Source organism: Urocitellus parryii, chromosome 9 (genome assembly GCF_045843805.1).
Source record: "Urocitellus parryii isolate mUroPar1 chromosome 9, mUroPar1.hap1, whole genome shotgun sequence".
Taxonomy (NCBI): Eukaryota; Metazoa; Chordata; class Mammalia; order Rodentia; family Sciuridae; genus Urocitellus; species Urocitellus parryii.
The window spans coordinates 110,454,012-110,465,817 of NC_135539.1; the positions used below are offsets into that span (position 1 = coordinate 110,454,012).

The 11,806-nt window shown below is 46.5% G+C and overlaps 1 long non-coding RNA gene across 1 annotated transcript; it reads right to left on the reverse strand.

The window, feature by feature from the left end:
- Positions 1-6,292: 6,292 nt before the first annotated feature.
- LOC113181842 (uncharacterized) lies at positions 6,293-8,807 on the reverse strand. The gene is made up of 3 exons (XR_003300635.2): positions 8,211-8,807; positions 7,802-7,892; positions 6,293-7,374 (listed from the first exon to the last, which is right to left on the reverse strand). It is a non-coding gene; the product is annotated as an uncharacterized LOC113181842 (long non-coding RNA).
- Between the last annotated feature and the right edge of the window lie 2,999 nt (positions 8,808-11,806).

Below are 11,806 nucleotides of genomic sequence, written 5' to 3' on the forward strand. Positions count from 1 at the left end.
CAGCCTGCTGCCCCAGCCCCCTCTGCTGATCTATTTAACCCAGACACACTGTGATTGCTCATGCGCTTTGATCCTGCAGGCGCTAGCAGCTTTTGTTCTATTATTCACTGTGGGGTGGATGCTGAGTTGTCTCTCCTTATTATAAGCCATGGCTGGGCTGCCCACCACCTCCCCAAGGCCACTGGATGGTGCCCATCAATAAGTCAGTAGCAGCGGCTGGATTTGAGATGCCTTTTGGGGAAGGGATTGGCACTATTTCAGAATCAGAGTTTTCTATAAGCCTCCTCTTTGGAAGAAATCAGGAGAGGAAACACTGAACACAAAAATTATAAAGTATATGTAAGGATGCTAAGAGGCACGCTCTCTATCCAGCTGAGTGGCAGTCTTTGAAAGTAGATCTTTCCTCATTATGATCTTATGGGACCACCCTTGTATATGTGGTTCTTTGGTGACTGAAACATCATTATGCAGCACTTGACTATATATGTTTGTCCCCCATATGCCTCACACAGAGTGAGACACCCACCAATATTTTTTTGATTAGTGAACATATTCATGAACATCTCCTAAGCCTCAAACCTTCCAAAATACCAGAAAAGACGCACAGATTATCTTAGCACTTCTAACTATAAGGCATTATGGGGTAGATTTGTCTGCCCACAATCTCTTATACACTAGAAGATACAAGCATTATACAAGTGTCATTGTACAGGGAGGTATTGGGGTTCTTGATGACATCAAAGAAAAAATTTTAGAATGCATCAGGCATGAAATGAAGAATAAGAGATTTATTATGGAAAGAAAGTATACTGAAGAATAGACATATGGGTGACCTGAGAGAGAAAATGAGTCACCCCATCACGGTCTGTTATTTTAACATTTATAAAGGGACAGTAACTATTGAGCTGGACTAGAGGTGGAGTCAGGCCAGAGTTATTCAATTTCATGTGGTTTTCCTTGGGTTTGCACATTGCCCTCTAGTGTTCTAGGGTCATTTCTGTCTTTAATACCCATGCTTCCTAAAGGAGGGGTTCCTCCAGACTTCTTGTGGTCATCTTGCAATTTTGTTTCTTTTTCATTAGCCAATCATCAAGCTGCAGACAGGGATGCTGGCACAAGGACACTGGCTGGGTTGTTTGTTCTGCATTCCAACAGTTTATGAGTGTTTCTCTTTTGAGACTCAAGTGTTCTCTCTGTATCCCTAAATCCCCATCTCAAAAGTACTTCATTTTACTCATATCAGTATTCCCAATGCTTGGCACAGTCCCTGGCACATAGTAGGTCCTCAATAAATATGTGCAATCAATGAAAGAGCTGAATGTGGAGAGAGCTAGGACCGAATTCCAGCTAGGTCACCAGCTTGCTGAGTGAGTAACCTGAGCCAGTCACTTCTCTCTGGATCTCAATGTGTCCTTTTGTGTGGCAGATCCCCAGTGAGGTCACCTTGTCTGGACATTTCTTGAAGAACATGAGACATCAATTTACCACATTCAAGTCCATGCCAAGAGCCTTCCAGACCCATGGTCTGTCCCTGTCTTTTTCCTTCCCAGTCATGAAGTCTCTTGCTAATTTCCACAGATGCAGATGTGATGGGGTCAAATAATAAAACCCATATCACCTGCAACCAGGGGAGTGTTTAGAAGCTAGAGAAAGGAATATCTATGAATGGAATATATGAATTCTATTAAAGTGGTGAAACTGCTGTCAGCGGTATTCTCATTTCTGAATTTTCTCTGCCCACTGAAAATCTAGGCACAAAAAGCCCTTTGATGACACTGGATGATGTCCATCAGTAGAATGCAGGAGAACTGGGAGAGCATAAAAATGGTGGCAGTGGGATGTAACAGGTGGCAGACATAAGCAGTGGGGAGTTCTGTGAGCTGAGCCTTCTCTGTTGATTCCCACACCCACCCCCCATGCTTTCTTTTGAAGGGCAGTTTGCCTGAGGCCGCTCTGGCCTTGCCTGGCTTAAGTCAATAGGACATGTTACATTCCTCAGGGAACAACCACCAGCCCAAAAGGCTCAGCCCTGCAGATAAGAATACAAGTTACCCTGGAGGGCAGAGTTTTGTGACTTTCACACAGATAGATTCCAGGACTAAGAGGGACAGGATTAGAGGCAAACCCCCAACCATAAAATCTGTAAGAACAAGTTCCAATTAGAACCAGTCAATGTGGGCCAAGGTGACCCACAGTTGCGTTGGATCTTTAGCATGTCTTTATAATAAAAAAAAATTCCCCCTCCATGGGGTAAGACCATGCACAGTGGTGACTTGAAAGTTATCCAATCAGTCGAAAGTCAAGAGGTGGATGTAGGCAGGACTCTGGAAACTTCTCTGGGATCCCCAATAAAACAGGAGGGAAGGAAGGCGTGGCCTGCGCCTCTCCCCAGAGGACCTATTCCCTCCCTTCCCTTCAGAGGGTCCCTTTTTCCCTTTTCCAAAACCCTTCTAATAAACAAATGCTTGCTAGTCTGAGTGACTTGTCTGAAATCTGTACGGCATGATCACAAAGAACTGGCGATTGAGAACCTCCCAGTCGCTAGGGATCCAGGGGAAAAAAATGTCCTTGCTCTGCAACAGGAGGAGCCCTAAAGAAGCCATTTCCCAGCAGGCAGCCCAGGAAAATTCAGGTGGGATGAAGAAATAGTCAACATGCCCTTGAGCAAGGACAGAAGGCGAAAGAAGATGTTCACGACTAATCTTTAAATCCCTGAAGAGAGGAAACACGTCCAAAGGGACTGCTGGGTACAAGAACAGGGTGGGAACCAACAAGATCAAGGACAGCTCAGAATCAGGAGATAGGGCACTACTTAGCCACACCCAGCCAGTGAAGTCCAAGACAACTGTAGGTAGTGGCTCCCTAAAAGAGATATGTAATTCTAATCCCATGGGCTGGGGGTCCCCTCTGCATGGGTTCTGTTCCTGTCATCAATGAGCAGGCCCTGAGCCACCCCTCACATCTGGCAGAAAACTGGCTCACCACGTATCTATGGCGTTGGTGGGGTGGGCAGAAGGGGCGTGCTCTCCGCCGTGGAATGCGTGGGCTGGGCAGGCTAGCTCTTATTTCTGTCTTGACACCTCTTGCTCCCACCCCGCCTCCTCTCTGTGCTCTCGCTCTCAGAGCTATTTTGCCCGCGGTGCTTCAGTTCAAGGTCAGGGAGCAGCCAAGGCCAGGAGGAGGGGGCGGGCGGTGGTTCCCGGCACTGCCCTCACCTGACATTTACTTTACACGCTGTTCACTCCCAAACAATACAGTACATGCCTATTTGCAGGGTACCTTCCGTCTAGTTTCCCGGTAATCCACTCCTACCAAGCAAACACGCAGGGCTCCCCTGGCCTGCGCGGACCTGGAAAAACACAGCGCTTGGCTGGGCTCCCCGGCAAGGTTTCTGCGTCCGCTTTCAGCCAGCGCCCGCCTCTGCGGGGTGGAAGCGGCCACCGTGCTGCATATCCACCAGATGGCAGCCGCGGGCCGCAGAACCCGGACAGCGCCCGTCTTCCTGAGGCAGTTCCACCTGCGCCTGCGCAGACCCGAGTTCGCCGCCCTCGGCCCCACGCCCGGCCTGCGCTTCCGGCTGCCGGGGTGGCTGTCTGCCTCCCGCTGCGAGCTGTGGTTCTTCAGCCCGGGGAGGGAACAATGGGCGGATTTCAGGCGTCCGGGTCGGGCAGCCTTCCTCTGAGGCCCCAGAGACGCGATAAGACGCAGTGAGCGGCGGTGATGACCGAGGATTTGGAAAGAATCTCCCGGCTGACCCGGAGGCTTCGGACTGGCTGCCACCTTGCCTTAGTCTCCCAAGTCCACCAGCCTGGCCAGAGCCCCTCCTCTGGCCCACTCTCCGTCCATCCGATTGAGCACGGTCGCTTCCGTCTTTGACTACAGAATTTGCACTGACCCAGAGGACCCAAGCATGGGACCTCCACTTGGCATGTGAGCCTCACTGATAGATAGGCCTGCAAACTGCGTGTTTTTCACTGCTTAAAGAGTTGCAGAACCACAGCAGGGAAGCGCCACAGGGATCCTCGAGGCACATGGAAGAGAAAACTGGGAAGCACATTGGCCAAAGTCAGGGAGTTCGCTAATCAAAAGCAAATGAGACCACCTCAGTCCTCTGCTTAGGACTCTGAAGTGGCTGCCCAGACTTACACACTTACACAGCCTCAAGGCCTTCCATCATCATCTGCCCCTATTTATTTTCCAAAATACCCGGTTCTATTCCATTTCCTCACCATCTTGTGGCCTTGCACATTTGGCTCCCCCGTCCCAATCTCCCTTCTGACCGTTTCAGATTTTGCTTAGAGACCATTCCCTCTGGAAATCTTTCAGTCTTTCTCTACCTAGCTTGTAGAATCCTATCCAACATTATTTCAGGGGCGCCTGCTATTCACTTCTCTGCACCACCACCCACCAGACTGCAAAAGGCCCACAGTAAGTCCTAGTTAATATTATGTCCCCAGCATATAAGTCCAGGCCATGATAGGGACTCCATAAGTATACAATGAATGAATCAGAGCTATACCATGCACGCCCCCATTGCTGTGATATTCAGGTGCTGCCCACTGGCCCTGTCACTCTGGTAACTAAGATAGCAGATTCCAGCATGAAGATTCCTATGCTATGTGACAGAAGTGGGGAAACCAAGTCTCAGCGAGAAAGCCTATCCTTCCACTTCTTGGCAGAACATTATAAGTTTTGTCTCTTAAGACTGGAGAGGAATTTCCAACATGATAGTCTCCCTACTTCTGTAGTGCAGAGGGTGCTTTCTACCTTAAAGTGTTCTCTTCATTTAACTAAGAGAAGTTAACTTAAGAACAGGTTTCAAATCTTGTGCTGGGATTTGACAGAGGTTGAGGAGCTGTGTGTACCCACTTCAACCAGAGCAGTATCACTTTTATTTTTTAACTAGCTTTACTTTTGGAAAAGAAAAGGAGCCAAGAATTCTATTACTGCCTTAAAAAATGTTTCAAGTGGAGGAGGGTGTGGGCGTGGGGACTGGGTATATAGAAACACTTTGTACTTTTGTTCAATTTTGCTGTGAACCTAAAACTGCTCTACAAAATATAGTTTATTGATTTAAAAAAAATGTTTTGAAGTCTACACAGACAAAGAATTGTAGATTAGAGCAACTGAAGAGCTGTGAACAATTGTTAACAGCTAATCATTTCCAAGGGCTGTAGCCAGCATTCCCAGTGAAGCACATACAGTATTATGACTTTCCAGCCTACCAAGCCCTTCTCCTTACCTTTTATGTGGGGCCTGTGTTGTTATCCTTTGTTTTTTTTTCTTCCCTGATAGCAAAGGATCTGATTTTTAATGGATATAGCGAGGCTCTAAGTAGTTTTATTTCATGATTTGTTACCTTTATAAAGCTGCTTTATGACTTCTTATTTGAAGAAGAAGGAGAGTAGAAAAAACATATGTGTATATACATAAAACTGTTTGGTTTGAAGCCCTAGAATTTTTTTTAATGCTCCTCCCCCACAAAGATGTCCAAGTCCTAGTCCCTGGAACCTGAGAATGTTACTTATCAGGCAAAAGGAACTTTATGGGGATGAGTACATTAAAAAAAAATCTCAACATGGGGAGATTATTCTGGATTATCCACATGGGCCTGATACAATCATAAGAGTCCTTATAAGGAGCACCAGAGTCAGTGTTGGGACAGAAGATGTGCTGACAGAAGCAGAGGCACAGTGATTCAGTGTGTGTAAGACTCAACTGGTAATGCACCACCAGCTTCAAAGATGGAAAAGGGCACAGGCCAAGGAATGCAACAGCCTCTAACACCTGGAAGAGGCCAGGAAAAATCCCCCTGGAGCCTCCTTTTGGATACTCTTCCTGCTAATACCTTGACTTTAGCCAAATCCGACAGAGGTTGGACTTTTGATGCAAGATAATAAAATTGTATTGTTCTAAACTACTAAGTTTGCAGTAAGTTGTTGCAGCAGCAATAGGGAACTAATACACACACACACACACATACACACACACACACACACACACACACACACACACTCTCTCTCTCCCCTGCCATAGACCCACACAAGTAGAAAGAAGGAGACTAACTTAAGAGCTCCTGTTGAAAAAGGAGTACTTATAAGAGTAGGAATGTTAAATACAACCAGATGCCCCATATTCTTTGTTATTCCAAAAAAAGTGTAAGTTTACATAATGGGGATATATTTGTACAGTATTTGCATGTGATGCATCTTATATTTTAACTATTTGTATAGTCATTTAAAATTTTTTATTTCTAATTGACATAATAATTGCATATATTTATGGGGTACAGCATGGTATTAGAATACATGTAATAATCAGATTGTGGTAACTGGAATATCTGTTATCTCAAACATTTATCATTTCTTTGTGTTGGGAACATTCTCTGTCCTAGCTTTTTTGAAATATAAAATTGATGGCTGTCAATCACAGTTTACCTACTGTGCTGCAGAACATTAGAAGTTTAAAAAACTGTACCTTTGTATCCATTAGCCCTCTCCATTTCTTTTACCCACCTACACCCTTCCCAGCCTCTGGTTACTACTTTTCTACTATAATTCTATGAGATCAACTTTGTAAAAAATAAAGTGAAATTAGGTAGTACTTTTCTTTCTATGCCTGACTTATTTCACTTAACATAATGTCCTCCAGTTCCATCCATGTTGCTGCAAATAACAGATTTCATTCTTTTTGTGGCTAAATAGTATTTTACTCTGTATATACACCACATTTTTAAATCCATTCATCTGCTGATGGACACCTAGGTTGATTCCATATCTTGGCTATTATGAATAAGCTGAAATAATCATGGGATTTCTGATGTCTGTTTGACATATGGATTTCATTTCCTTTGGATAATTACCCAGTAGTGGAATAATTCCATCTATTTCTAGTATGAAGCATCTCCATATTGTTCTCTATACTAGCTCTAGTTTACATTCTCACCAATGGTGCACTAGGGATCCCCTTTCTCCCGTATAGCCATGTTTATTTGCCCTGATGGTCTGGAAGATTCAAAGATAGCATTCACCTTTATATTTGTTGTCTCCACCGAGTTCCTTGAATGAATGGATCTTATATTTACAAGGCTCTTCACACTTCTCAAAGCACATGTTTGGCCATTATCCATTTTGAGTCTTACCACAACTCTTGTGGGTCCAAGACTGGTGGTATTATTACTAGCAGATTTAATTTTATAAAAGACTACCACACAAATTTCTCTAACACCCAGGCCCTCCTCAGCATTCCAATATTTTATCTGCAAAGTAGATAGATTCTAGACACAGATGAGAAATTAAGTCACTGTTGGCTTCTCAAGACCAGGGTGTGGGGGAAAATCCTCATGGAGACCTCCTTGACCTTCTTTTTCCCATTCTGAAAAGAAGAGAAAATCTATTTGACTAACTGGTCGGGGAGGGAAGTTCCACAACAGTGAACCACATCCTTCTAAAGAAAACAGAGGAATGTGGTGATGTGGGTGTAAATGAGAATGGGAAAGAGGGAGGTGAACCCTTTGGTTCCAAGTTGGGGAGGTAGGTAAGGCTGACTGTCAGGAATGTGAGTCTAAGCCCCATTCCCTTGTACCCTGACCCACCTAAGCAAGTGTTGCTGTGGAGGTTGGGAGGAGGTATGGTCATGCCAGTAGAATACCTGGACTTCATCTGGCCCCGGGACAGGTCAGAAGAGAAGTCTCCATCACCCTTTCACATTTTAAAAATTCATTGTATGGTATCAGTCTCACTTTCAGAGACAGTACTGTCTCTGGAGATAGAGAAAGGATCAAGTCATTGTCCCCACTTACCAGTGGTACAAACTTGGCAAGTCATTTTCCTTGGACGGGATCCCACTTTTCCATCCGCAGAATGTGGATAATAACACCTAGCCTGCAAAATCTTTGGGAAGACAAAAATAATGCATGTAAAGTACATGGAAAATAATAGGCACTCAAGTGGTAGCTATAGTTATTTATAACCCAGAAAAAAAAGAGAGGGGGAGTGGATTTGTGAAGGCTGGGCAGCTGGTAAATGGTGGAACTAAGATTCAAACCTCAACTACGGAGCCCTCAGTTCTTCATCCAATGTCCCTTTTACTCCCCACCGCCCCCCCCCCCGGCCAAAAAAAAAAAAAGTTTCACATCCTCTGTGCTCAGGTGCAAGGTGCAAGGTGCAAGGTGCAAGTCCTACAAGGCAAATCTTCCCCACTGACTCAACACAGAGAGGGAGCAGCAGCGACTACTTTTGCGCCGGTCCCCTCCCAGAACCCGGGGAAAGTCTCCCGCTGCACAGCTGCACACATCTGGAACACCGCCCAGCTGGATCCCCGAGGGGTGCTCTCCACCCGAAATCTCGCCACGAGGAGACGAGAGGGAGGTCGCCCTGTGCAGAGCGCGTCCTCCGCTCCCGCCCCTGTTTCCCACTCCCGCTCGGGCGCCGATGGACGACGGGGTGCCACAGCTTAGGAGTGGCAGCTCCTGGGGCTCAACGCTGCCGGGTCGAGAGCCGGGTGCTGCGAGCCCAAGACGGAGCGCAGGGAGCCCCGGGCGCAGACCCAGCCGCGAGCCCCAAAGTGCCGTCCTTGCTTTGCAAGCGGGGACAACAGGCCGGGCAGGAGGAACTTGGTGCGGGAGGCGTCGGGACAAGGTCCTGGCGCGCAGCTCTCGGGCCCGCCCTGGCCCGCGGCCCGTAGGGTTCAGACCGGGCCGAGGCGGCCAAAGCCCGGAGCGCTCGCGCCAGGCGCCCTAGCCAAGGCTGACGCGCGATTCTGAATAATGTGTGGAGGAGCCGGCGCAGCCCCCAGGGCCTGGCGGAGACCCGCTGGAGGGGCGGCCAAGGCTGTCCCTGGGACACTCTGCCAAGCGGCCTGCGCCGCGTCCTCGAGGTGCTGCGAAAACTCGGTGTCCCCCCCGGGGCTCTGGCAGGGCGGCGCCGGCACTTGACGGGAAGCACCGGCTTCCTCCCTGCCTCAGCACCTCCGGGTTCCCCGGCTCTCCCGTGGGATAAGGATCCCGGAGTTGACGATGGAAGGAACCGGGGAAAGGCAGTTATGTTTTTCACTAGAAAACCACACATACACGCGCATGCCCAGGTCAGGTAGCCCTTCTGGAGCTGAGGTTGAGGGTGGGTGTGCACAACTCCCGGAAAAAAGGGCTCCTGCTTTAGAGGTGAAAAAGCCCAGAAAGTTCCCTGTGCTGAGCCCCTTTTAGAAGGGCCCTAACCCAGACCTGGTTTAGTCCCCCTTATTGTGATTAAGACTGTAAATCTGAAGAGCTTTGCATTGGGCAGGGTCCCTTCCACAAGGATTATCTTAAAGAAACCTGAGTAGCCTCCGGACTGCTATCAGTTCATTTTAAAGCTGTGAAAGCAAATGGAGTGAGAAATGCAAGGGATCCTGTGCCATTTGCCTAGTTAGGTTCTGTCGCCAAAGGTTGAAGGCCTTTTGCCTTTCTCTCCTGGCAGGAAGCCAAGTTTCCACCCTCCAACATTCCTAGAGAAAGGAGGCCTCTGCTTCTCTGAGTTAGGCCTGCCAGCCCCTGCTATGTGGAGGAGTGGTGATTGCAAGTGAGGAGGAAGTAGATTTTCCTGAGAGAAGGTATATGCGTGGCCTCCTTAGATGCTGAGCTGCCAGTTGGGTTAAAGGTTTGAACCCCTTGCCTTCTGGTAGTGATTGTAAGTGCATTCCCCCTGGGCCAATAGCATGATCATCCCCTGGAAATCTGTGAAAAATCACATTATCTGCTCCACCCAGACCCAGTGGATTAGAAATTGTGGAGGTAGTGTAACTATGATCCATTTTATCTTTTGGATATAACCCTTGCTGCTTATTTTTAAAATAACATGTTTTTCTTTTTTCCTTTTCCTCTTCTCCCTCTCTCCCCCTCTAACCTGGAGGCACAGAACAAGATTACCTTGAGTTATCTGTCCTCCACAGGCAGGAGATGTTACCAGAAGAACTAGGAAGTGACTGTCTCCCAATTAACAAGTGAATTTCAACACATCATCAGAGCTCACCTGGGACCCCCTGCCTGGGCACAAATATAGCCTTTGAATAGCTTCTTTAAAAGCCCTCTGTTTTCCCTACTAGGCAAAACCACAGCCTCTGGGACTGGAGTCCCCCAGTGTTTCTTCTTTTGCTAGCAAAGCAATAAACCTTCTTTTTACATTTTCTTAAAACTGTGTACTCATTATTACATTGGCATGAATTGGCATCAGTGACAAGGACTGAGCTTTCACTTTCAGTAATAGTAGAGCCCACCCTGCAATTTTCTGTTCTAAGGAGACCTTCAGGTGATTCTGTGTTGCACAAGAATCACCTGAAGAACCACTGTTCTAGAAAACCTTCTGTGTCAGCTGGAGGAAGTCCCTGCAAACAACAGATTGACTGCCACAGTACTTCAGAGGCCCTTGAAGGCAGGAAATGAACTGAGAATCCCAGTGGTTAGCAGCAGGGTGAAAGATCATTCCTTGGAGTTTGTTTCTGTGAAGTGTGTGTATGTATGCACCTATGTAAATCTTAGGAGCCCCATAAAGTATGGGGAAAACCAATGGGAACTTTAAGGGATCTATCTAATGTTGCATGTGTGTACCTACTCAGCTCTTAATTGTTCTCTAAGGATACCTATTAAAGACCACTTCCTTAACTTGCTAATGATGATCTGAATGTTAGCTGATCTTTGTAGTTGAAAGAAACAGGTACAAGGAGGTCATCCCATGAAACGGAACTGTATGTTTGGTATAGGAGATAATAAGTGGAGCAACACTGCTGAGTGGCTTCTCCTGGGCTAATAGAAAGCTAGTGCTGACTGGTTAAAGCATAGAGCTACCTTGTGCTTCAAGGAAACTGGGTTCTTATCTACTGACCCTGGTGACTGATTAGGAATGGGCACAAGCTACAATTCTAACCAATGAGACATGGGAGGAGCTTGCTAGGGAGCTGATGGAGACTTTTCCTCCCTCTTTAAAAGGACACTGGAGAACTATATTTACCTTTTTTAAGTTTTATTTTTTTATTTCTGGGTGTTATTGCCTGAAACTTCTGTAGTCTTGCAAAATCATAAAAGAAGCTAAGCTAGAAGGTCAAGCAAAATATGAGGGTGATGGGAGAAATTCAGAAAACACTTGGGATCTTTGTGGTATTATTGTGTCACTAAATTAATCAACATAGGAAGGAAAGAAACCCCTTGGAATTGTTCTGTTGAGTGAGATGAATTTATTATCTAAACCACTTTTAGCTAAGTTTTCTATTACTTGCAGCCTAAACCATCCTCATGGATACAACAGTGAGACCAGAATCTTGCTAAAATACATGAACAGAAACAAAATCCAGTCAGGTATGAGAAAGAGATGTCAAGGGCATGTTTGGGATCTCTGGCAACTCTAAGCATTGCATTATTTTGTTTCTACATCAATCTCCTGAGTTCCCAATTCTGAGCCTCAATGCTTCACCACCAGAGTGGGCAATTACTCTGGTCATCTGCCCATTTTGTGTCTGCTGTTCTGTCTACCAACTGACTGGTTCTTTCTTTATCTTCTGGTTCAGATTTTCAAGAAGGAGAACTGGATTGGCCAAATGAACTACAGAGCTTCTGATAGGGAAAAGCCTGGGCCACCTCATAGGTCATGGTCAGTCTGTGGATTGGCTATCTTTGAATCAGGTTTCACTTCTTGATGAATCAGAGTGAATACAAGAGGGTGAATACAGGAAATGGCCAACCCCACTCAGCCTGAGGTCCCCGCAGAGGCCATGGGCCGGGAAGTTCCATCAGGAGGAGACTGTGCCCTGGGTAAGTACAGACAAACTTGTGAGCACA